The sequence below is a fragment of the Petaurus breviceps genome, unplaced genomic scaffold, assembly GCF_028583685.1.
Source record: "Petaurus breviceps papuanus isolate PSGF00001 unplaced genomic scaffold, PetGlider_PUasm1.0 189, whole genome shotgun sequence".
Lineage (NCBI taxonomy): Eukaryota > Metazoa > Chordata > Mammalia > Diprotodontia > Petauridae > Petaurus > Petaurus breviceps.
Window position 1 is genome coordinate 12,355,964 of NW_027185809.1, and position 27,980 is coordinate 12,383,943.

Consider the following 27,980-nt stretch of genomic DNA (forward strand, 5'->3'; position numbering starts at 1 on the left):
AAAATATAATCTTTCTTAGGTCTAGTTTATCAACAACCTTCCCTGATTACAAAGGTTATTAGCCTGTAATCTCTATTTTGCAATTAAAATCGAAGGGAATATTAACAGGAGACAAACATAATTCTGCTACTCATTAAACTATAGTACCAACATGGATAGGGGTTAGAGGGTTTGTAAATCTCTCATTTAGGGAGGTCATATATACCGACTCAAGTTAGAGATGGCCCCAGATGAAAACATTCACTTAGAATCCTTCCTTGGTCAGGCCCTTAATCCATAGACACAGACAATCTTAAAATTTGGAGGAAAATAGCACATTCAGGAAGAATCCTACACATATTTGGTGTTGAGTAAGTGTTCTTGTTGAAGAAGGAATAAAAGGCAGCAATTCTTGGAATGGACTCAGATGAACACTAAACATGTCCTTGACATGAAAAAATTACTCTTTGTTCCCCTTTCTCAGTTTCCCACCTGAGGTTACTTAAAAAAAAAAAGTAAATATTATATAAGCAGGCTTTTTGGCTCTCTTTGGGACTAGAAGCAGAGGATGCTAAATAAATGACTGTGTTCCTGATTCAGATAGTATTCTTTCCCTTCTGGAAGCTTTTGTAGTCTTCACCAATATATCACAGATGAGTAATGCCTCTTCAGCACACACTAGGTCAAGTGGCCACATAGTAGGTCAGATGTCATGGTTACTATGCACAACATAGGAAAGATGACTGTTTTCATCAAAAGCCTGTTTCATGCCATTTCTAAATAATAGATTTGAATAAATTTGGACTTGAAGTATAATCTCTGAATTTTCCAAGGTTCACTATCAGACTCCAATACTTTAATGGTTCTGTGATGTGTATATTAAGAGTATAGTTTACCACCCATCTGTGTCTTCCTGTTCTGTGTGATTCTTGTCTATGCCCTCCTATAAATACTCCATGAAGGAGGCTATTCAATGCATAGACATTTTAACATTCTCCCTACATGACTGGCCATCATACATATTCTGGGTAATATCTTTTACATCATTTCTTGTGCATAAGTAATTTTTTCTTTAAGATGTTTTAATTTTTTCTAAACTTAAATATAAAACAAAAAAGAGAGAATATTTCCATGCACACAGCAGAACTTAAGAATTCAATATGAAACAATAAATAAATAAAATAGCATCTTCCTTCATAGGTCCAAGTCCTTTCCTGTTTCATGAATCAACCAACTCATCATTTCTTATAGTACAGTGGTATTCTATCACAATCATATGCCACAGCTTATTTTGCCATTGAAGAACATCTATCATTTCAGCCAATTTGATGGTATAAGATATCTCAAAGTTATTTTAATTTTCATTCTTCTAATCAATAGTAATTTAGAGTATTTTCTCTTATAATAATATGCAGTCTTGATTTCTTCATCAAAACACTGCCTGTTCATATCCTTTGACCATCATCAATTGGGGTATGAATCGTATTCTCATAAATTTGACAAAGTTCTCCATATATTTGAGAAATGAGGCCCCTATCTGAGAGATTGCCTATGAAAGTTTTCTCCCATTTTTTTGCTTTCCTTTGTCACTTCCATTTGAATTCTTAGGAAGATTCTGAAGATCACCTGGCAGGATAAGGTACCAGACACTGAGGTCCTGACTCGAACTAAACTACCAAGCATTCAAACTCTGATTCAGAGAGTGCAACTTTGATAGGCTGGCCATGTTTGAATGCAAAACGTACACTTGACAAAAAGACTGTTTTATGGAGAACTCACACAGGGCAAGCATTCACATAGTGGTCAGAGGCGATACAAGGACCCTCTCAATGTCTCTCTGAAGAACTTTGGAATTGATTGTGTGACATGAGAGACACTAGCATGGGACGGCCCACATCAGAGAAGGTGCTGTACTCTGTGAGCAAAGCAGAATTGAAATGGCTCAAAGGAAACGCAGGATGTGCAAATTTGGAGAATCCACCCCACATGTTCACATAGACTATTTGTGCCTGACCAGTGGTCGAGCATTCTGAGCTCACATTGGTCTGATCAGACACAGTTGGACACCTTGGAATTTGACTTCAGCACAATGATGTCATTTTGGTCCTCTTTGAGAACAAAGGACAATAACCAAACAACCAACCAATGGCTACATTGGCTTTACTTATACAATAACTTTTTAATTAACAAAATACAAATTATCCATCTCACACCTCCACACTGCCCTTTATCTCTTGTTTTTTCACATAGTATTCTCCTATTCATGAAACTGATAGGTAATATATTCTAGGATCTTCTAATTTTCTTGTGATATCTCCCTTTATATCTAGGTCATGTATCTATTTTGACTTAAAAAGTCATTGTTGATAATATCTTACAGATGACTTAACAGACACTATAGGTCCCTTTCTGGCTTCATACATATTTCTGAGACTCATATTTCTCTTCTATCACCCATAATATTTGGTACAGTCTGGACACATAATAGACATGAAATAATTTTAAAACATTAAATGGGGTCCTTTCTCCTTAGGTCATAATCCTCTTCTCCCTGCATAACAGGCCTGTTATGGGCCCACCAAGTAGAGTTTCATTTCTCTCCTGCCTTTACCTTTACTATTCATTCCACCATGCCCTGAAAATACCTATCCACTAGAAATTGTAGCATGACTCAATTCTCCCTCCCCAAGCTCCACCCAGCAGCATCATAGAAATTTGTCCAGCCTTTTTAGTGAAAGTTGTCCTACTCTGAGCAGAGAAATCATAGCATCTCAGACTTTGAGAGCTGGAAGGGACCTCATCAACCATCTGTTCCAACCCACAGAACTCATAGAATTGTTGGGCAGAAGGGACTTTGAAAAGTTACTAGGCTTGTCCCTGTTCCCTGACCTCCAGGCATGTCTAAATCTATCCTATTTTACGAAAGGTGGGATGCAGGAGTGAAGTTGGACTGGAGCATTTCCAATAGAACTGGGCATGCATACTTTAGCTCCTTAGTGAGGAGCATTTAGTTATGCACACTTTCAGTAAGAGGCCATAAGCATACCTCTCCTCACAGCTCCTATCCCCAGATCCATAAAAATGCTTTAATACAATCCTACCTCCTGCACCCTACAGTTTTCTTAAAATTTTTCTTGGATGAAAATTCCATAACCTCTTCTAAACTTCTGGTATCTAATTGTTTTGGACATTATTTTGTTATCTTCTTTATTTTCATCTAAATCATTTTTTTGCTACAAATTTAAGTGTGTAGGGCCTCTAGTTCAGCCCCCTATGCAGGGAACAAAATGGTTTTCATATTAAATTCTCACTCATCATTAAATGATCAGCTCAGTTCTCAGTGCTATGAGGGGGCAGGTTAATAACACTTTGTACATATAGTCTACATTCTGCAAAGGAACATATATGATTTTAAAAAAATGTCCTATGGATGCTTTTTGCTTTTTGCAGTGGTCATTTCCCAATAACACTCTCCTCCCCTTACCTCCACAATAGAAGTCTTCCTCAAAAAACAGTTAAATAAAAGAAATCATTAGAACAAGTGAATTTGACAACATATGCAGCATTCCATATCTACATTTTACCACTTCGGCGTTTCATCCTTGGTCTCCCTGGAACTGAAATTATTCATTAATGTGAGTTCTGATGTCTTTTAGTGTAGCTTTCATATACATTAGTATCATGGGGTCTTTTCCTCTTGATTCCTTGCTTTGTGTCTTTCATATGTCTTCCCAAATTTCCCTGAATTAATCACATTTTTTATTGAGTAAAAATATTCTGTTATATTCATACACCACAATTCATTAACCCATTTTCCAATCTGTGGGCATAAATTTGGTTTCCAGTTTTTTGTTAGCACAGGAAAAAACATTGTATTAATGCTTTGGTACATAGTTCACTTTTAAAAAATTAATTGAAATTTGCTTTATGCCTATCTTATGGAAGCAGGGAAACTGTAGCACAGGAAGAGTAAGGAATAAGATAGCTAGCAAATATTCCAGGAAAATAGCAATAAAATGCATGTTTTGTGATTTTCAATCAGCACTTTTAATGACAACCATTGATGTTAATAATGCTTTCCTTAAGTACTCTAACTGAAAGTATGCTAACTTATTTTCTATTTTCCAGTAAAGTTCATTTTAAAAGTTAATTTTAACTTTCAAAATTAATTTTAAATTTAAATTTAAAAATAAAAATATTTGCAAGCCTCAAAACAATAGCAGATTGTCCAGATAATACTTCCACTGTCAATTAAGAAAAATGATGAAAATGACATTTTTAAGTCATTTTTTTAACCACAGCTAAGCTAACATCCTTGCCCCTAAGGCTTCTGACTCCTCCTCTGGCTGCTATTTGTCGTTCACAGCCTCTAGAATTCCAGAGCTTCTTTCTTTATTCCCAGAAGCTTCTCACAGTGCAGTCTGTATATCTGAACCGAAACAGCGACAGCCTCAGAACACTACTACAAATCATTACCTAGATAAAGCAAGCCAGGGATCAAGAGAAAGCATGTGTTGGAAAGGTGTTTAAAGTGTCATCCAATGCTAAACAAAGGCACTAAGAAAAGGAAAGGAGGAAAAGAAAAAAACCATACATTGAAGGCACAAAGGAATTGCCCCTGAACTCATATGTTCCAAAAGGTAAGTCAGAATACAAACTGCAGGCCTGCACAGGAAAAACCTTGGAAATGTTCTTTTCAAATATGCATTTTATTTCAAAAATTTTTTTCTAGCTTAAAAAGATGTCAAGAACATTAGATGCTATAATTGTAGTGCTGTAAATCATGGCCTGTTTCTTATGTCGTCATCTAAAAGATAATTTAAGCTTTGTTATTATACATAAAACAACTGTGGAATGGTAAGATAATGATGTTGCTGATAATATGGATGAACAGAGAAACCATCCCTGACCAAGGCTTGTAGTCTGCTTTACAGTTTATTTACTCCTTCTGCTTAAAAACCAGGTAAGGTGACATGTCTGTCAGATCAATGATTATTATATCTCTGTTTTGATACCTGTAACATACTGAACCCCCTAACCCCCCCAAAAAAATCCAAAAAATTGCATTATGTCTGAAATAAGAAGTCCTGTTCCATGAAAATGGAATCTACAGGAAAGATTCAGACCACTAGCTTTGACTTCAATTGAAGTCAATTGGCTCTATGTAATGAAGTCCATAAATTTTCTATGAAAGCTCTGTTTTGAGGCAGAGAGTTCATAAATGAGGGGAAAACAAGTCAACTCTACAACAAAATTAATCAAATCACAAAGCACAAAAATAAGCCTCAGCTAGATATCAGTCCTTTGCATAAAATTTAAGGATTTCCCCAATGTGATTCCAACCTGCTTTTCCTGCCTTATTTTATATCAGTCCCAGATATATGTCCTACATTTCAGCCAAACTGAACCATGAAGTATTTCTTAGTCTCATTTTGGGCTCTGCCATATGGTAATGATAATAATAACAATAACCTTAAACATTATGCATTTATGCATCTATCCTTCAGTACTTCGAATACACTTCCTCCACATGTTTCTATGCTCTTTAGTTTCCTCTAAGATCTAGTGCAGGTGCCATCTCTCCCAGGAAGTCTTCCCTGATTTCTCCCTTCCTCTACTCTCCCCCAGCAAGTTGAAAGTGCTCACTCTGCTCGAATTTTTCTTATGGTGCCTTGTCTGGTACTCTCCTATGCCTTGGCTACATTCTATCTTGCATCATATCAGACTAATTTGTGTTCTTGTTATATATCTCTTTGTATTATAAGCCCCTCAAGGTCAGACACTATAAATTTTTTCCCTTTGTATTGCCAGTGCCTCGCAGAGTGCCATGCACTCTGTGTAATAGGCTCATTTAAATGTTTGTTGAATTTGAATTTGTATCTTTAGGTCTCTACTAGTTCATCTGTTTTGGCTAAATTCAAATTACTGGTTTGAGTGATTTTTTTTCTGAATTAATCTGTTGTTTATTGGACCTGAATTAACCTGAAGATTAACCTGAAATGTTGGTTGTTTGGCATACTGTGGAAAGACAATTGCATTCTATACTCAGCTGTGTAGCCTTGGGCAAGTTAATTAACCTTTCTGAAGTTTCAGTCTCTTCATCAGTTTGTTAAAAATTTGATTACATGTAAAACAGGGATCAAAAATATATCTCACTGTTTTTTTTTTAATCAAGATCAAAAGTGATTGATAAAGTGCTATTAGATGTAAAACATTTATGTCAACAAGAGTCTGAGAGTTTGCACCTCTGGAAATTTTTTTAAGAGAAAGGATAAGGTTGGCTAGGTGACTCAGCGAATAGAGCACCAACCCTGGAGTCAGGAGGACCTGAATTCAAATCCAGTCTCAGATCCTTAACACTTACTAGCCGTGTGACCTTGGGCAAGTCACTTAACCCCAATTGCCCTGCCTTCCCACCTCCAAAAAAGCAAGAGAGAGAGAGAGAGAGAGAGAGAGAGAGAGAGAGAGAGAAAGGGTCGAAACAAGCTCTATATAATATTCAGTTTTTTTCTAATAATTTTTTCTTATCTTCTTTGTATATAGAAATACTTGTTATATTTGTTTTCTGTTAAATTCATGATAAAAAAAAGAATTTTTTTTAAAAAGGAGAGACATTTTCTGATGATCTTAAACATAATTTGTGCCTCTGACTCTATCTTCTGAGATGTTTAAGTGATCAAAAATAGGGAGATGGACTAGATGACCTCTCAAGTTCACTTCAAGTTGAAGGACTCTGTGTTTACAACAGGAACCTATGGTTATAATAGGAATGAGTTCGACCTTCCTCCCTACCACCCCTGTAACAGAAAGATAGGGAACCAACTTTCAATTGAAAGCCCATGGAGAAAATCATATGAGAGTCATAGTTTGTTGTTATTGTTGTTATAATTATTAAGAAAGGTATAAATTTAAATGCCTTTAAAATGAAGCTCAATGAACTTAAATCCAAATAAATGCTGCAAATAATTTAAAATATAATTTAGTTCTTCATTAATATCTCTGGATAGGAGGGAAAGAGAGATGGAGAGAAAGAAGAGAAGAAAAGAGACAGATAAAGAGTGAGATGGAAGAAGGGAAAAACACACACACATACGGAAACAAATATATACAAAAAGAGATAAATTCCTATTTTGATGTCTTTTAGAATACTATTAAAGACTAAGATTTTTTTTTTTAAAGCAATCGGGGTTAAGTAACTTGCTCAAGGTTACACGGCCAGTTATTTCTGGGTGTGGTGCTGAGTATCTGAGCCCAGATTTGATCCAGTCATCCTGACACTGGAGCCGGTGCTCTTACTTGCTGAGCCACCTGGCTGCCCCTAAGCAATTGGGGTTAAGTAACTTGCTCAAGGTTACACGGCCAGGTGTTTCTGGGTGGGTGCTAGGTGTCTGAGCCTGGGATTCGATCTCCAGGTCATCCCCAAACTGGAGCCCGTGCTCTTACTCACTGTGCTACCTGGCTGCCCCTAAAGACTAAGATTTTTGATGTTTTATTTTTACATTGCTTTAATTTAAAAAAAAAAAACCTTCATTTTTGAACATGATCACTCCCTCTTCCCCCCAGTGAACTTATATCAAAGAATTTTTTATAAAAGCAATTCAGTAAAATTAATCAACTGAATCTAGCAGGATACATAATATTCCACATCCATAGTCCCATGCCTCTGTAAAAAAGGGAGGTGTATTTTTCAATCTCTAGGAATAAAGTTGGTCAATATAATTACACAGTGTTTAGTTTAGGATTTTTTATTCTTTCCTTTAATGTTGTATATGTAACAATGTGTAGTCATCGTGAATATTGTTTTCCTGGTTCTTCTTACCTCACTCTGTACCAATTATTATATGTTCCTATGCTTTTTTTTTAAAAAAAATCTTCATATTATTTTTTCTTGCAATGCAGTAATGTTATTATATTTTTGAATCACAATTTGTTTAGCTATTCCCCAATCTGTGGATTGCTAAAGATTTTTAAAACTAGGCATTTTTATAAAAATATACAAAAATGGGACTAGATATTTTTTATTTATCTTGTGAACTAGAAGAAACTTACCCATTCTTAGTATTGGGTCTTTTCCAATTAACAAATCTTGTTTCCACCCTTAAATAGTCATGACAGAAATTTTTTAATTTAATGGTTATCAAATATCTAAAAGCCAAAGGAAGACAGCCTATGCTGCCCTTCTTATAGGAAGCATGTACTGGAAGACACAAAATCTCTACTGATCTCAAAAAATTTGCTAAAACTCTCAATTCCCTAGTTTCTCCATCTGTGAAATGGCAATATAGGAAAGTACTTTGGAGGAAGACTGTCATATTCATTCAAGGAGTCTTCATTTAACGGAAACAAATTGATTAAAAATGATTGTGAGACACCCTCTAGGTATGATTCTTTGTGGTGTGCCATCATAACAGTTCTTAAAGTTCTCAAAATAATTGCAGACTATTACCAATGCCATGTATGAAAAGTCTGAGAGACATAATTTCTAGGTAATTGATAATCTATTTTATTAATTTGGCTAGCATATAATTAATAAAATGATAGTCATTTGACTTTCTTTTGGAAATCAAAGCTGAATCATAGAGGCTGTTCAATGTTTAAATACCCTTGGAGAGTCAGTGTTCCCAACAGACAGAAATCAACTCTGATTGATTAACAATTAATGAGAGAAGGGGCGGCCAGGTGGCTCAGCAAGTAAGAGCACCGGCTCCAGTGTCGGGATGACCTGGATCAAATCTGGGCTCAGATACTCAGCACCACACCCAGAAATAACTGGCCGTGTAACCTTGAGCAAGTTACTTAACCCCAATTGCTTTAAAAAAAAAATTTAATGAGAGAATGAATATTATAATGAAAGGTAGGCTTATTCTAATGAGGGTACAAATCTTTGATCATGTTACTCTTGGATTAAGAAAGGGAGCTCCCCAGTCCTGCCTAAGTAGAACACAATGGAATTCCCTGTATATTAGATTCTTTTTCTAAGGGGTGTCCAGATGATTTGGGCAATCTTATCTATCACAAGGACTCACAAGGATTCACTGGGCTTTGAATGAATAGAAAGGGAAAAAGTCCTGGATCTCCCCAATATTAAATAATTATTTCTCTCACCAACCAAAAGAAAGAAAGCTCCAAATCACTAAAATGCAATCAAAACAATCCTGAGAGTTTACCTAGCACTCAGTAAATTGGCAAAATTGACAAAAGTTGAGAATGATTAACGATGGAGAGATTGTGGGAAGATGGGCACACTAGAGCACTGCTGGAGCTGTGAATCAGTACCACCATTCTGGAAAGAATTTGGAACTGTGTAAATAAAATGACTAAAATGTCCACATCCTTTGACCTATAGATTCCACTACTGGGCTCATACTCTACGGAGGCCATTGATAAGAAGAAATTCCCTGTACACACCAAATATTTATTCTGTAAAATCAAAGATCTAGATACAAAGTAGATACCCATCAATTTGGGGAACAGCTAAATAAACTGCGGTACATAAAGGTAATAGAATATTACTATGTTGTAAGAAATTATGAATATGATGAATGTAGGTAAGTATGGGAAGATCTACAGAGCCAATACGCAATGTCTACAATAATGTAAACAGAAAGAACAACCAACCCCCAAAATCACAAGTGCATGTTGCACGCTTCTGGGTTACGTCAGCAACAAAATGGATGACTAGACATTTTCTCCAGTCCTCACAGTCTCTCAAAATTATACACCAAAGTTAAAGCAATTTCAGCTCTTTCCATGGTCTAGGCTCAGAGCTTCTTAAAATTTTTGCACTCGTGACCCCTTCAGTGCTTCTTAAATTGTGGGTTGCACATATGGGGTCCCATAGTTTAAGAAGCACTGGAGGACACCCAGAATCCAAAAACAAGTAAAACAAAAAATAACCGTAGGAACTGATGCTTATTGACCCTTAGCTTACTCAATACCCCTGCCTTGCCTCCCACACTAGTGGCATTAAAGCTGCACTAGCCTACCCAATGACACAACACCGTTTTACATTAAACCTACCCTTGCCTCCTGTTCTCCCCTCCCTCTTTGCAGTGTCATAGAGATCCTGACTTCAGGCTGTAGAATTTTGCTCAGATCTCAAAGACCAACTTGGCTATAGCCCTTTAAGAGTGAAAGTTTGCCAGAACCTGCATCCCAGAAACACCAGCATCTAAACTGCTGGTACCAGGGAAAGCATGTTCTGTACTGCTGGTGTCAGGCCAGAGAACTAAGGAATAGAGAGGGTGGGACAGGTCATCAGCACATGATACTCTGCTTGTGGGGAACAGGGCTGCACTCCACCAAGGCTGTGGGAAAGAGCACAGCACCCAACTGGGTCCACTTCTGACCACCCAAAAGTCAGTTGGGACAGAGACCTAGGTTGGTGAATGATTCATTGCCTCGTAGGAGAGTAGGTTGAAACACTTTAAGATCCAGTCCTCCAGAAAACCACTATCAGAGAGGACAGAGTCAGAAAATGAACTATAAGGAAAATAAGTAGGGAGGGGGGGAAGATGAAGGAAAGACTAAAAGAATAAAAGTTTTCAGGAAGAAGAAATCACAAAGACTGAGCATAAACAGACGAATCGACAAGAAAAACAGTAACAGAGGGAAATAAAGCCTCCAGCTCCAGTGAATGAGTTTAGGCATTTATGAATAAACACATTAAAATTAAGGAAAATGATCTGACACTTGATGAAACAGGGGACCTTGTGGAATTCAGAGACACGGAGCTAAAACATGATGTTCCTAAGTAGTTTAATAGAGAAATGAAAATTATGAAAGCAGAATTTTTGGACTACATAGCAAAAATAATGAGCAAAACTGAAAAGCTAGAATCTGTAATGGTAAGACTCACCAAAGAAACAAGACAGAACAATAAACTGGGAATGCAAATAAACAGAAATGAAGTACAATCTAGAAGAGAAGCAAAAAACAAAAAAATTAAAAGAAAATATACTCACTGTGCAAGTAAAATATATGCACCTCGAAAAGAGGATTCATAGATAACAGCCTAAGGATAATAGACCTTAACACAGTAATGAAATAAAAAAAAGAGAAGAGAACTTCCTAGGACTTCTGAACATAGAAAATGAAATCTCAATTGAAAGAATTCACAGATCATTTCTAGGAAAAAACCCCAAGGCTGCAAACTCCTAGACACATAGTAATTAAATTTGACAATTCAAGTCAGAAACAACAAATTTTGCAAGCCATCAGAAGGACTGTCAAAATAAAATGGAGAGGATATTCTAATAACACAAGATTATTCTGTACCCACTTGATAAAAGAAGAGGGAATGGAATAATGAGTTCAGAAGAGTACTGGAGCTCAGGATGCAGTCTAGGGTGATCTATCCTGCAAATCTGAGCTTAACTATACAGGACAAAAAATGGAGGTTATTGGGCAGCTAGGTGGTGCAGTGAATCCTCAGACTCTTAACCCTTACTAGCTGTGTGACCTTAGGCAAGTCACTTGACCCCAATTGCCCTGCCTTCCCTCCTCCAAAAAGACCAAAAACAAAAAATATATGGAGGTTATAATAAAGAAGAGTTTGAAAAAGTTTTCGAAAGATTATTTGCTTCTTGAACACCCCAAAAGACAGAATTGCAAGAGGAGTAATTGCAGACAGCAACAGTAACAGAGTGACAGCAGAAGGACTTCTTTCCAAAGGTACCCAGGGAGACAGACATGAAGGCTGAAGTCTGGTAGAGATAAAATGAAGAGGTGGATAGGGAGCATCATCTTGGCAACGCCTTGCCAATAGGTGAATATTTCTTTTGTGGGACTACATTACAACCTGTGAGGTTACAGGAAAGGAGAGAGGAGAGTAGAAAGATTAGAAAGGAGTGATGTGCAGGGGTCAAATCAAGGGCTAGCAATGAGGGGACAGTGACTTCTATGGTCTCTGAAAGAGAAGAGCCTACAAGGGAGTGGGTGAGGAGAGGGATGGAACAGCGAAGAAAGGAAAAAGAAGGGAATCAAAATGTAACGATGGGTGAAAAGAGATGAGACCCTCATGCTGGATGAAGCCTGGGGCAAAATGCCTGCAAAAAAACCCCAAAAAACGGTGCCTGCAAAAAATCTCCTTGTCCTGGGAGGGAGGGAGGTGGAACCCCTGGGGCAACTGGCAAGCACCTGAACTAGCATGGATACAGGGAGTAGATTAAAAAAAAATAAAGGTCAACCAGAGAGGCTATAGATCAGTGGAGGGGGTGGTGCACCATGGGACAGTGTCCTTTCTGACACCTGCAATAATTGTCATTGTTCTGTGCGGGGAGGCACAAAGGAAAAAGGTCATTTGTAGGGTAAGAGCAAGCTCTAGAAGCTTTTGGCAGAAAGCAGCTAGAAGGCAAGAGTCTAAAATGGATAAGCTTTGATTGTATAAAGAATATAGAGAAATGAGAGACCACATGATCAGAGGGTTGAATGATGAATCAGAGATTGAATCAGAGAAAACAGAAAGCAAAAATCGTTAATGAAGAGATTAAGAGAAATTATTTTTGGAAAGGGATGCAAAAAATGAAATGGGGAAAAAAATCTAATGAACAAGACTAGTTGAAGAGGAGGAAAGGAAGGGGAAATCTACTTTGCTAATAGGAAAAAAGAAGGGGTAGAAAGATATAATTGATGAGGTATAGGGTTTAGGGGTGCTCCAGACACCAAAATACCAACATGCCAGGTCCTGCTGAATGAATTCGACTCAAGCCTTCTCTCAGCCACAGCATAGCAAAGTTTATTAGAGATGTGCCATATTGGGTAGACTCTTTTTTTTTTTCTTTATTAATTTGTTGTTTTACTTTGAGTTTACAAGATTCAGTTCCCCAGTTCTTTGAGTTTCAAATTTTCCCCCCTTCCCTTCCCTTCCCTTCCCCCCCTCCCATGATGGCATACAATCAGGTATAGGATCTGCATATACTTTCACATTAGACATTGGTCAGGTTGAAAAGAAGGATAGTAACCGATGGAATGAACAATGGGAAAAAGGAAACCAAACCAAACAAGAGAGAGAAAGAGAACAGGTAATTTTCTTTAATCTTCATTCAAACTGTTCTTTCTGGTTCTTTCTCTGAATGTAGATACCTCTCTCCATCATGAGTCTTTTGGAATTTACTTGTAGCCCTGCATTTCTGAGAAGAGTCCGGTCTATCAAAGTTGGTCATCACACATACATTGTATCTGTAATAGTGTACAAATTTTTCCTGGTTCTGCTCTTCTCACTTAGCATCAATTTGTATAAGGCTCTCCAGGTAGATATGAAGTCCATCTGCTCTTTGTTTCTTATGGCACAATAGTATTCCATTATATTCATATACCATAACTTGTTTAGCCATTCCCCAATTGATGGGCATTCCCTTAATTTCCTATTCTTTGCCACCACAAAAAGAGCTTCTATAAATATTTTTGTACATATGGGTCTTCCTCCCGCTTCTGTGATTTCTTTGGGATACAACCCTGGAAGTGGTATTGCTGGGTCAAAGGATATGAAATTACTTATAGCCCTTTGGGCATAGCTCCAGATTGCTCTCCAAAATGATTGGATCAGTTCACAACTCCACCAGCGATGTATTAGTGTTCCAATTTTTCCACATCCTCTCCAGTATTTATCATTTTCCTGTTTTGTCATCTTAGCTGATCTGACTGGTGAGATGTGGTACCTCAGAGTTGTTCTGATTTGCATTTCTTTAATCAATAGTGATTTAGAGCATTTTTTCATATACTTAGAGATATCATTAATTTTTTCCTCTGAGAACTGTCTATTCATATCCTTTGACCATTTTATCAATTGGAGAATGACTTGTATTCTTATAGATTTGACTCGATTCTCTGTATATTTTAGAAATTAGGCCTTTATTAGACATTGGTTGTAAGAATTCTTTCCCAATTTCCTACTTCATATTGGGTAGACTTTTAAGGAGCATCGGTATCTATGATGTTTGCATTGGACAAGCGGGCCAGAATCATCTGACACAGTTTGCACTAGATAATTCTTGGCCTTCTCTCTTTTCCTTATAATTTCTTTTTTTCCTGTTTACCTTCTCATGCTTCTCTTGCTTCTTGTATTTGAAAGTCAAATTTTCTGTTCAGCTCTGGTTTTTTCATCAAGAATGCTTGAAAATCCTCTTTTTCATTGAATGATCATATTTTTGCCTGAAGCATTATACTCAGTTTTGCTGGGTAGGTGATTCTTGGTTTTAATCCTAGCTCCTTTGACCTCCAGAATATCATATTCCAAGCCCTTTGTTCCCTTTTTTCTTTTTTTTCTTTTTTTAAGCAATCGGCGTTAAGTAACTTGCTCAAGGTTACACAGCCAGTTATTTCTGGGTGTGGTGCTGAGTGTCTGAGCCCGGGATTCAATCTCCAGGTCATCCCAACACTGGAGCCAGTGTTCTTACTCACTGAGCCACCTGGCTGCCCCTCCTTCGCTCCCTTAATGTAGAAGCTGCTAGGTCTTGTGTTATCCTGATTGTGTTTCCACAATACTTGAATTGTTTCTTCCTGACTGCTTGCAGTATTTTCTCCTTGACCTGGGAACTCTGGAATTTGGCTATAATATTCCTAGGAGTTTTCTTTTTGGGATCTTTTTCAAGAGGCGATCAGTGAATTCTTTCAATTTCTATTTTGCCCTCTGGTTCTAGAATATCAGGGCAATTTTGCTTGATAATTTCTTGCAAATTGGTGTTTAGGCTATTTTTTTTTTATCATGACTTTCAGGTAGTCCAATAATTTTAAAATTATCTCTCTTGGATCTATTTTCCAGGTCAGTGGTTTTTCCAATGAGATATTTCACATTGCCTTCTATTTTTTCATGTTTGAATTTGTTTTATAGTATCTTGATTTCTTATAAAGTCACTAACTTCCAATTGCTCTAATCTAATTTTGAAGGAATTATTCTCTTCAGTGAGTTTTTGAAATTTCTTTTCCATCTGGAAAATTAAACTTTTTAAGGCATTCTTCTCCTCATTGGCTTTTTGGGCCTCTTTTGACATTTAAGTTAGTCTAGTTTTTAAGGTGTTATTTTCTTCAGTATTTTTTGGGTCTCCTTTAGCAGGTTGTTGACTCACTTTTCATGATTTTCTTGCATCATTCTCATTTCTCTTCCCAATTTTTCCTCCACTTCTCTTACTTGATTTTCAAAATCCTTCTTGAGCTCCCCCATGGCCTGTGACCAGTTTATATTTTTTTTGGGGAAGCTTTTGATGTAGGAGTTCTGACTTCATTGTCCTCCTCCAGTTCCATGCTTTGATCCTTTTTGTCCCCAAAAAAGAATTGTATGGTCTGATTGCACTTCCTCTGCTTGCTCATATTGCCAATTACTTGACTTTTGAGCTCTTTGCCATGTTAGAACTCTGCTTCCAGAATGGAGAGAGCTTTGTCCCACATCGCTGGGGTTTTTGCAGCTGCCAAAGCTATTAGTTGGGCACCCTCTCTACAGCCCCCACAAGCTCTTGGCTCACTGGCCACACACCCCAGGACCACCACCCAAGACCGGGATCCAGATCCAAGAAGGTCAAAGCAAGAGAGATTACCCTCTGAATGGTTGCTTGGTCCCTCTACAATCTGCAGGCCAGGAGCTCTGGAAGCAGCCACACGACAACAGCTGCAGCCACAGTACCTCCACCACTTCTCACCCCCAGGGCAGGGGCCAGACCATGCTCTTCCTTCACCATTCCAATAGAGTTCCCCACTGACTTTTTATTTTCTCTTTGGTGTTTGTCAGTTGAGAATGCTGGAAACCACCACAGCTGCTGGTGATTCACTCTCCTGAAATCTGCTCTGGCTGGTCTGGGGCTGGAACTGCTGGATCAGAGGAGACTACACTTGGCTCCCAGTGCACTGCAATAGACCTTTCCTGTCAGCCTGCCAGGCTGCCTTCAGTGAGAGATTTATTTCTCTGTCACTTTGTGGGTTCTGTAGCTTTAAAATTTGTTTAGAGTCTTTTTTTTTTTTACAGGTATTAGAAGTGGTTAGAGCCAGAGCCCATGCCAAGTTTGTGCTTTTATTCCTCCATCTTGGCTCCACCCCCGGCCTTCTCTCTTTTCATGGAGGCAAGATGGGGTCTTAACTACAAAAAGATTGTGGGAAGAATCTAGGAGTGGTCTAGAGGAGTAGTTTGGGGAGGGTCTTCAGGAGGAGTCAAACCAGGTCAGACTCCAGTAATGAGAGATCAAGGGTGAGAAATAGCTGGAGGCTCCTGGGGATGACAGACAAAGGAGGGCTAGGCTAGTAACAGACGTTTGGGCCAGCCACAATGAAAGGCTTATGGCCTCACACAAATGCCTGAGAATGAGAAGATTGAATCAGAGTTCAAGGGGGTTCCCAGAGCCTGTACCTCATCATAACCAGATAAAAGTAGAAAAAATCTCAAAAGGAAAAGGATAATAAATGAAAAGAGGAGATTGGAGGGAGGGGAAGAGAGTCAGTGGGAACAGACTTACCTTTAAAAAAGTCTAAAAATAATTAAAGGAACACAACACTGTTTACAGAAGAAAAGCAGGGAAAATCATAACTTAACCCCTGCCTCAACTTTAGAGAAAATAAAACCCTACCATCTGTTGCTTGAAAGAAAGATATTTAAAAAACAAAGACACAAAATAAAACTAAGGGGATGAATACAGAGAAGCATGGAAAGATGTATATGAACTGATGGGGACACATGGGATGCTCATGAAGTTTTGCAAAGGGGTAGGATGGGTATCTTTTCATTATCATTTCTTTTAAGTTATGCTTATTCTTTGTAATTTTGCAACATTTACTTTTTAAAAGATGTTTTACTGATATTTTCTGTTTCTTTTATCACCATAGTATCTTGCTTATTTTTCCCTCTTTTTCTCTTAGTATTTAAAAAATATTATTTGCTATATATGGGATGACTTTTGGGGAGGGGGTGGGGAGGAGGAATACTGGGGGAAGGAAGAGGAAACTGATAAGAATCCAGTCCTCCTGATTTATATTATACCAGGATGTTAAAAAAAAAAAAGTCACTTTGCTCCCTTTTTCCCCCTTCTATGATCTCATTCTCCAGATCTCTATTTCCTCCAGTCAATCCCTATGAATGCTCTAAGATTTTTACTCTAAAGAGGGGGGTGGGAGGGGAAGCAGGGATGTGGAGTTGTAAGAGATGGCCTTAACACTCCTCTGACCTCTAATAAATGATCCAATGTTATGGGGATTTTTTATTTCCTTTTATTAATTGGATTTCAGGGCCATTCTTCCTGCAAATCTTGGTTAATTAAAAGTCTGTCTTAATATTAACTTCACCTGATCAAAACCTGTCCCATAGGAGGTGAAAATTTTCTTAGTCTTAAGCATTCCACAGATAAGAAGCCAGAGCAACAATCTCAACTATCCCTTACTCCTTAATGACATGTAAATTCTTTTCAATGAACCTATTTGTAAACCTTGTAAAATTAGTTTAATCTGTAATCTGACTTAGTTTACCTATATAGTCTGCTGAAGTTTGCTTCCTTAGGAGATACATGAAATTATGACTGTTTAATAGTTTGTTCAGCTGCTATGATGTTGAAGGAAGTATGGTATTATGTATCTATCCCCTCATTTATGGCTTAAGAGGAATGTGCAAGATTGCTATATGTGAAAGAATTATTTCTCTGTCACTGACATAATTTTGCCTTTAAGAAGCCTTGTTAGAATGCTTGTGATGGTTTGGGTTTTCTGAGGCCTAAACCTATGCTTTAGCATAATAACAAAACCTAGGTTTTTAGCTCTATAATGTCTGCATTGTGGTAAATATATATTTGGCAGCACTTACCCACCACGAGAACTTGAAGAGGAAATGTTTGTCCAGGGAGAGGGTGGGGGAATTCCATATGACCACACTTTCTCTAGTTTACTTTAAAGGTTGCATCATTGAGTGACTCTGCTTACTTTTTTCCCCCAATCGCTTCACTTTCATCACCAGTTTCTGTTTATCTGTGGGATTTTCCAATACCTATGAGCTTAGATATATAGTGGCAACCTAGTAGATCCATATTATCATTAAGGCAGTATTTTTTTATTTTTCAAAATTTAATTAAACTTTGTCAATGAACAAAAATCTATTTTCTCTCCCTCCCCATTGAAAAAAAGAAAAGATGGGGCATCTAGGTGGCACAGTGAATAGAGCACTGGCCCTGGAGTCAGGAGGACCTGAGTTCAAATCAGGCCTCAGACACTTGCCACACTTACTAGCCATGTGATTTTGGGCAAGTCACTTAACCCCAATTGCCCTCCAAAAAGCAAAAAAACAAAGAAAAAGAAAACCTTTGTAACAAACACACTTAGTCAAGCAAAAAAAAATCCCCACATTGAAAAAATGTCTCATTCTGTAGCTGGAATCCAACCTGTCAGGAGGTGAGGGGTATGCTTCATCACTGGTCCTCTAGTTGTACTCAGTCATTGAATTGGTCAGATTTCTGAAGTCTTTCAAAGTTGTTTTTTACATTGTTGCTATTATTGTATAAATTGATCTCCTGGTTCTGCTCATTTCACTTTGCATTAGTTTGTTGTTATGGGAATTTTTGGTTTCTTTTTATTATTCCTGAAACTTTTCATTAATATTAACCTCGCCTGACCAAAATCTGTCCAATGGCATGTGCAAATTTACTTAGAACTTTAAACATTCCTTAGATAAGAAGTCAGAGGAAGAATTTCAATTGTCCCTAACTCCAATTGTCCTCCTCCATCAGCCTATTTGTGAACCTCTAAAAATAATCTGAAACCTGACTCAAATTATTTATAAAGTTTGACAAGGTTTGTTTTTTAGATGTAAGAGATTATTACTCTGTTTTAAGATTGTTCAACTTTTATGACATTGAAGGAAGTATGGGATTATCAGTCTATCTTCCTTTTAACTTTTATGACTTAAGAGGAATGTACAAGATTGCAATATGTAAAAGAATTATTTCGCTGTCACTGATATAATTTTGCCTATAAGAGGACTTGTGAGAGTCGTAATTGGGATTTCTGAGGCATGAACTTATGCTTGAGCATAAAATCTAGGTTTTTACCTCTATAATTTCTACATTGTGGTTAATATATAATTGATAGTAGTTACCCAGCACATGAACTCAGGAGATACTTCTCCCATGTATCATAAAAATTTTCCCAGGTTTCCCCGAAATTGTCCCTTTTATCATTTCTTATGGCATAATAGTATTTCATTACATTCCTATACTATAATTTATTCTTCTTACTTGATGAAACCCCCTTTAGTTTCTAGGGTGTTTTTTTAACCACTCTAAAAAGAGCCGTGATAAATCTTTTGATATATATGGGTCCTTTTCCTCTTTCTTTTATCTCTTGGGAGTATAGGCCTACTAGATATATTTTGGGGTCAGAGAATATGCACAATTTAGCAAATTGTTCTAAATAAAGCAGTTATTTTTCAACATAAGCTTACTCATCCTTTGATGCTGGAAGAGCTATTCAAAGCTGAGATGACTAATTTCAAGTAATATTTTAAGATTTTATTCCTTTTCAACAAATGGCTTTTCTTGTCAATGCTTTTTTTCCTGCTCAGGACAAAGTATAGATCTGAACACAGTAGTTTCTTGTTTGGAGTAGAAGCTGTCACGACATTTTCCCCAATTTCTAAATACAGCCCAACCTGAGAGAGATACTTGATTTTCAGCTTTTTCTTCCCCAGTGTAAACAATTTTGATACATCTTTCTAGTCCTAATTGAAGTCTCTAGGAGAGGGGGAAATGAATGTGCTTGGCATTGTGTTGAGTGCTTTATAAATATTATCTCTTTATTGCTAAATCCCTTCAAGGCTAGGTTCTAGCTACCCCTTCTTCTTTTCTTTCCTTTTTTTTCTTTTCTTCTTTTCCCAATTGTTAGTGCCCCCTTTTCTCCCAGAAATTATGTAATAAATTATATAACATATATACTTAGTGTCATATATAAAATACAGAATTATGTAACATATATGTGCATTTCTATTATAGACACTACGTGTTTTATCCTCATTTTTGTACATGCTGTCTTGATGGTAGAATATTTGCTCCTTGAGATCAGGGACCGTTCTGCTTTGCTTTTTGTATTGCTGGGTCACAGCACTGAATCTGGCAGACAATAGGTCCTTAATAAACCCTGGTTGATTGATTGGCTAACTTCAATTTTCTCTGACTGGATTGCTCTATAGCAGTGGTGTGGAGGTTTGTCTTTTGTTCTCAGAGAGGACCACAATGTCAGTGTTGAGGTTTAGGGGTGCAGGGACCCCAGGACACATGAGTCCTGCTGGAATGAATTCGACTTCAGCCAAAGAAAAACAACGTTTATTCAAAATCTGCCATATTGGCTAGACTCTTAAGGAATCTGAGCATTTGTGATGTTTGTATTGGCAAGCAGGCCAGATTGAATCTGAGGATCTTAATGAAGGCAGAGGAGCAGATCTTATATACAGAAAAACTATGGGAAGGATCTAGGGTTGGCCAAATAGTTTGGGGTGATTGGAGAAGGGGTCTAGGCAGGGTCTTGATGGTAGTGCCTAGTAGACTGAGATGACTACTAAGAAAATGGAGTTTGGACTAGATCAAGGGTGGGGAGTGCCTAGAGGATGTAGGCCTGAGTAACTGAGAATTGAATGGTAGAGATAATGAAAGGCCAGTTGAAGGGATTATAGCCTCAGGCAAATGCCAGATCCAGTGGGAAGATTCAAGGAGAGTTCAAGGAGGTTTCCAGACCCTGTAGCCCCTCATGGGGAAGATGACAACATGACTTACAACTGAACTGGATTTGAATGAGGGAGGGCTGTGCAAAGTCACCAGCCTCACTTTCTCCTCCAGAGCTATCTGGGTCCAGTGGTCAGACATAGATCAGGACAACTGGAGATGGTCCAGGATGCAGGGGGAGACCTTGGCCTTTTGAAGCTAAGATCATTCTGAATTCTCACTTTGAGTAAGGCAATACCCATTCAGTAAACAGACCGATATAAGAAGTGAGTCGAGATGGCCCCTTTAATTAGAAAAATAAAATTTTTAAATCAAAGTGGGAAGGGAAGACCCTTAGGGTTGCTGGTTGAAAGAGAAACAATTACTATTTGCATTCACTCTGAGACATCTGGGCGAAAAAAAAAAATAACCTTTGAGGGGTGCTTGGGCAGGGACCTATTGTTGGCCAATCAAGGAGAGTCAGAGTGAATGGGTTTAAGGGACCCTCAAACTGAAATAGAAAAGGGAGCTTCTAAATCGCACATAAGGATATCTACAGGTCACATACTGACTTAGAAAAATACATATTAATATAATCTACTATCTATTATCTAGGTTTTGTTGGGTTTTTATTTATTTTGTTTAATATTTCCCAATTTCGTTTTAATCTGGTTCAGGTTGTACTTGGGAGGATTGTGGGTTGTATGTTTGATACCTTTAAGAGATGAATCACAGTGAAGTTTCCTCATTTCTTTTAACTCCCTGTTACATTCCTGTCTCTTCTCCATACTTTGTAAACCAGTTCAGTCTGGAGAGTAACTCATGATTGCCTGGAAATGAGGTGATTTGAAAGAAAACCATACTAGTCCACTTCTGATTGGACACTTCCAAATTTGGTGAAAGGAAATACATAATGAAGGATTGAAACTGCTTTGAGCCAATTAGAAAGATTGTGTGTGAAACGTGGTATGAAACATGGTATGAAACATGGTACCAGGGGAAAAAACAGAGACTACAAGACTGACAAAGAAGACAAACATTTATTCACGAGTTCGAACCCGGGTCCAACCATACACTTAAGATGGAGGACCCCGAGTGTCTTCTCGGGCATTCTTTTATACAGTTCTTGGGGAGAGCGGGAAACACAAAGGTCAGGGATTGGGTGACAGACAAGTATGAGCTTTAGAGATAGTGGCTTGGCGCCAATTCTATAGGGGTCAGGGGGGATGGTCAAGATTCTTAAAGGTCACCAGGAAGTCAGGGTGAGGAAGGAATGTGCTGACATTCCTTCTAGCAAGAAGAACAAGTCTAACAAGTTTATTCCCTGGTATGAGTGGCCCTACCGGAATCAACATTTCTCCTTGCATTTCCTGATTTGGGAGGCCCCTTCTCAGTGTGAGCTTGCCTCACTAGCCAATGGTGAGGTAGGACGGGTGTTAGTGGTGGAGTTAGGATCAGGACAGGAGAAGCCCAAGAGCTTCCACATGTTTCACTCTCCCTGGCAGATGCCATTTGAGTGACAGGGGCAATGACTTTTCTCATGAGAAAGAATAAAGATCTTTTCTGATCTCAGACAGACTCCAAACTCTTTCATCTCACACATACCTATGGTCTAGTTGATAGGTGACTGAATGACTGAATGCACAGTGGTTGATATCTCTGGTCCTTAACTCCATGCCATTCAAAATGCTGTCAATGCTTTGGCTGAAGGTATAAATGATACATTTAAGATCTGAAAGTTAAAAGGGTTGGCTACCTGGAAAACTAAGTCAGATGACAGAATCAGGATCTGAAAAAACATCTCAAGAGGCTAGAATGGTGACATAACTCTATTGAGATTAAGTGTAATTGGGATAAATGTAAAATCCTTTTCTTGGGTTCAAAAAGTATACTGCAGGGGCGGCCAGGTGGCACAGTGAGTAAGATTGCCAGCCCTGGCGTCAGGACACCAGGGATCGGTTCCGGCCTCAGATATTTGGCACCCACACAAAATAACTGGCTGCATAACCTTGAGCAAGTTACTTAACCCCAATTGCTTTAAAAAATATATATATACTGTACCAGAATAAGATGGGGGTGGTGTAGCTAGATAATAGTTTATATGAAAAGGCATCTGTCCAATCCCACAAAAACTGATAACTATCCTCAGTTTAGTATTATTATTTTAAGCATAGTATACAGAAAGAGACCATCTAGAGAAAGACATAATAGTGAGGGGCTTGGAGGAAAATGCTTGCTTAGTCTAGGAAATAAAAAACTTATGGGAGACATGATAACTTTAAGAATTTGAAATTCTGTCATGTGAAATAGGGAGTAAATGTTGAGAGAATAGAATTAGGAGAAATGGGTAGAAGATGCCGCTTTCCAATTTAGGTTCTAAGTAAGGAAACATAATGATTAGTGTTATCCAAAAGGAAAATGGGGAATTTCCCCTAAATGGAAATCTCCAAGTTGTAGCCCTGCTGGCTGCTTTTTGAGGAAGGAAGGATATAGCTGGTAATCCTGCTCGTTTGGGTTTGAAAAGGTGGTCCCTGAGGCCTTTTCCATTTCTGAGATCCTATAATCTCAAAAGTAGTGTGGGTTTGCATATTAGATGTTAAACAGATGGACTGAGCTGGCATCCTAACCATTATTCATGAAATAATTTATATAAGAAAAAATCATTATATAAGATCATTAAATTATTAAAATCATTATATAAGAAAAAATCATTCTGTACTCCAAACAACCAATCCTCAAAAAACAAAGCAAAAGAAAACAAACAAGCAAAACAACACAAAGCCTTGTAATAAAATCTGAATTAATTTTTTTTTAACCTTACTCCTAGTAAGGAAACTTCCTCAACCAATGCAGATCAGCACCTATTCTTCAAATTATAGCGTGTGAGAGTTGCCAGGAGCACGGAGATGGGAAGCAGCTTGCCAGGGTCATTCATCCAGTGTGTATCAGAGCCAGGACTTGAACTTAGGTCCTCTTGATACCACGGCCAGCTTTTTATCCCCATCACCATTCTGACTCTTCAAAATCTGAATATAATCCATGAAATGGAAGTTCACCCATGTCTGACTGCTGGTAATTAGTGAGGAAATTCAGGTATGGGGGATGAGACAAGCTAACTGATAATGAATAAAGGTTTTGTGCAGGATTGTCCCTTTCCAACTAGGTCACTTTTCATATCTTATACCCACTACCTTTAGGTACTCCATGCTTTCACTACCTCCCATCTTCCCAGGGTGCCCTACTATAGAAGTAGGACTCACTTGGTCCTTCCCAGGCATCAGACCTCTTCCCTTACCAATGGTTTATCTATTCTAAATCCCATCCTGCATAATCCCCTGCTCCTAATTATCTAATATACAAAAAAAAAAAAATGTTAATAGGTGGTGGTGACTTGATACTTAGCCCTCTCCAAATATATTTGCATTTTAGAAGAAGGCTCAGCAGGTAAAGCTTTAATTCTAAGGGTGAGTCTAGTATTAGTATCCTTTAATCATAGCCTAGAACAAGAGAATAAAAGTTAGAGCTGGAGAGGTCTTACATTATAGTCTCTCACATGTAGGGGAAGTAGGGCTTAGATACAGGAAGTGACTTGTTTAAAGACTTGAGCTGGTAGACCTGGGAGACCTGGGTCTAGTGGTCTGGTGGACCACATGGTGGGTCTGGGTCTAGAGCTGGATATTATGACTCCTGTTCTGGTGTGTTTTCTTCTGGTTCACACATTGCAGTGACTGAGAATAGTCCTAACATCAAGGGAAAGATGCAGCCTGGCATAATAGCCAGAGGGCTGACCTCCCCATCAGAACAACCTATAATCAAATCGTGTCTGATGCGTCATGGTCAAGTCACTTAACTTCTCAGGGCCCCAAGCAATTCTCTAACACTGTAAGATGCAAAAGAGATGCCAGTCTTTACTGATGGAGCAAATCTGTTCACTGAGACCTCATTACACCAATGAAATTGCAGGTCTAGATTCAAAAGAAACAAAAGTATAAAGAGTATGGGGGTCAGGGAGTGGGCAAAGAGGGGAGTGGATAGAGAGGAGAGACAGAGAAAGACAGAGACTGAGAGTTATAGAAGGAGAGTGAGAGGGAGCAAAGAGAGAGACAGAGTAAGAGAAATTATACAAAGGTTATAGCTTGACTGAGATACTGAGCTTCTAAAGTTCAGATCATACCCTAGCAACTTCTACTGGAGGTAGGTGAGGGATAGAGTCAATCTCCATAAAAAAAAAATCTTCGTGTTCTCTCGGGGGAATTGAAGAACCTTTCCTCACCTAGAAGCTTAGGTCCAAGCTGAGTGGAAGAAGTGAAAACTTCTCAGACTACACTCTAAAATCTAGTAAGACTTTTTGTGGGAAACAGACACAAATTTCCCTTCAGTGGAAATCACCTAATTTACAAGGCCTCAAAACTCAGAGCAGTAGGGAGTCACCCCTCTCCTCAGTGACACCTCAGCATAAGATATGCCAAATAAGGACAGAAATGCTTTCTCAAATGTACATTGGGTGGTCTACTGTTTCCTTGTTCTGGTACTTGAGGTAGATTGCTGCACTTAGATTGTACACCTGACTTCTAGCAAATGGAAGAAAAGGGTCAGAAGGGGGGTGGGGAGAATTCCGTGTTAGGGCTTTATAACTTCACCATTTCCTTTTGTAAATTGCTTCTCCTCCTTGACTATTTGTTGGAAGTGGGGGCTGCCCTTTCTCACAAAAATCGAGATTTGGGTAAGAATCTCTGTTGCTCAGTTTTGGGGTGTACCTAGAGGCACATATACAGATGACACAATCTCCTAGGGTACCCACTGGAGTCTGTACGATGGGGTGCTTGGGATCTATGTCTGTAATATCAGTTTGTAAAATCAATTTGTAAAACCAGTCTGTAAAATCATATCTCCCCACTCCCCCCCCCCCCCCCCCCCTCAGAGCATTAATTCTCCCCCTTCCGCCTGCCAGCACTCTGGCCAGCAACAACTCAAGAACGGTTTATCTTTGCTTGGAACAATAACAAGCTACACCTATGAATCCTTCACTAAACCATCTATAAACATTTTAGCTTAGGCAAATGTTATCTCCCCTTAGTATAATGGCCAGCTGCACCTATGAATCCTTCAATGCACTATCTATAGGTTAACTCCTTAGCCAATTATACACACACTGAGTCGCCATTAGCCTTGGTTCCCAACATCCATCTTGTCAAACATGACACTGATGGGTGGAAGATTAGGCACTTCTCAGTCAGCCCTTGACTGCTAGCTGACTTAGTGACATTTCAGGCCTAAAACCACACCTCCAGGTAGCCCCTCACTTGGGCTATTTCCCAGCGAATTATGGGCAATACACCTGCCCAGTTGACATTAAAAGTGCATGGTCCTTTAAGCACTGACTACGCTTTAACTCCTCCCTAATCCCACCCTTACTCACCTACTTAGCATAACTGACACCTGATTTACTGTCTTGACTCCTTAAAAACTATACCTGTGACTTCTTTAAGTTTTCAGGTTCCCTAAGAACCCTTGCCCGCTGTAAAGAGTAACAATAAACTTTTACAATCCTGACTCCAAGTCTGCTTGGGCCTGCTGAATTCCTTCCAGACTGAATCGCAGGGATTCTGGTCATGGATATTGATCAGAGTTCCTGTATAACCTATTGCCATCCCCCATCATGTAGATTTTCTAAATCTTTAGTAACATTTAGCATTTTTTTTCCTTTCAGGAAGATGCTCATTATGTCCAAATACTTCCACCATGACACCAAGGAAGACTGAAGACTGCTGAACACATCCAAGAAGCAACTTAAGCAAGGTCCCTATCAAGCAAAGGCCTAAAATTCCACCTTGGAAAACACCACTGGCTCTTTTCCCGGTACTGATAGAATGGATGATTCTGACATTGCTTTAAATCCTATGGCTCCTAATCCAACGGCCTACCAGTTGTGTATACATAGTCATAGCTGTAGGCCTTTTTGGAAACGTGTCACTCATCATCATCATCATCATTATCAAAAAACAGAGAGAAGCTAAAAATGTCACCCACATCCCAATTGCCCACCTCTCCCTGTCTGACATGCCAACGTGGATTATGTGTATCCCTTTTACAGTCATCTATACGATGATGGATTATTGGATATTTGGAGGCACCATGTGTAAACTGACTTCTTATGCACAGAGTGTCTCCATCACTGTTTCCATATTTTCATTGGTCTTAATTGCCATTGAAAGGTACCAGCTGATTGTGAACCCCTGTGGCTGGAAACCCAACACAATTCATGCCTACTGGGGAATCCTGCTGATTTGGCTATCTTCACTCTTGCTGTCAGTTCCCTTTCTCCTGTCCTAACACCTCACTAATGAGCCCTTTCTCAACCTCTCCCTCCCCAATGACCTCTATAGCCACCAGATGGCCTGTGTGGAGGACTGGCCCTCTAAAGTAAAAACCACCTCCTCTTCACCACCTCCCAGCTCATGCTCCAAATCTAGAAACATGTGCTGCTATAGTTTGATACTGGTTGCAGCTCTTTGTACATGTAGCTAATTCATCTGAACAAGATTGTTTCCTTGGGGATGAAAAAAAAAAGCTAGTCAGGAGTTATTCCCAAATCTCTTTGTTTCAGAAAGATGGCCCCTTAAAAATAGATATCAGAATTCAACCAAAATAGCACTGAATCCCTCTTAAAATGGTCATCCATGGGGCGGCTAGGTGGTGCAGTGAGTAGAGCACCGGCCCTGGAGTCAGGAGGACCTGGGTTCGGATCCAGCCTCAGACACACACACACACACACACACACACACACACACACACACACACACACACAAACTAGACATGTGACCTTGGGCAAGTCACTTAACCCCAATTACTCTACCCTCCCCCCTCCAAACAGTAAAAACAAAACAAAGTAAGATTGTTAAATAATAAAAAAAAGATTTTAAAAAATGATCATCCACATTTGACTTCTTAATTATATTACTGACTACTAAACAGACACACAGCTCTCTTATAACCATAAATCTTTCTGATCTTGGGAGTTTTCAGATGCTGTCTATAACAATTAAATATCTCCCGAATTTGAAGGCAGGTCTTGATTTCATGCTGTCCTTCCAAAAATTTTAAAGTCAATGAATTTCTTCCATGTTCTTTGTCTCCCAGGTCTGGGTACCTTGAGCTTTCAGTTCTTTTACCCCTCTTTCCTATCAAAGCCTTTATCTCAGAAAACCACAGAGAAAACTCATTCACCTTAAAGGAGTTTACATTGCCATGCAAATATGAAGTATCATTGATTTAGCTCTCATCTATTAAGCCTTATCATATGGAATATAGTGGACCCAGTCTTTAGAGCATGTGTATGTGTCATCT

General features: G+C 38.6%; 1 protein-coding gene and 1 pseudogene across 1 annotated transcript in view; one reads left to right on the forward strand and one right to left on the reverse strand.

The window, feature by feature from the left end:
* The window catches only part of KLHL3 (kelch like family member 3), a 324,549-nt gene that overhangs the window by 268,680 nt on the left and 27,889 nt on the right, over positions 1 to 27,980 (reverse strand). The window lies entirely within an intron of this gene.
* Positions 4,260 to 27,970, forward strand: LOC138164251 (neuropeptide Y receptor type 6-like; annotated as a pseudogene).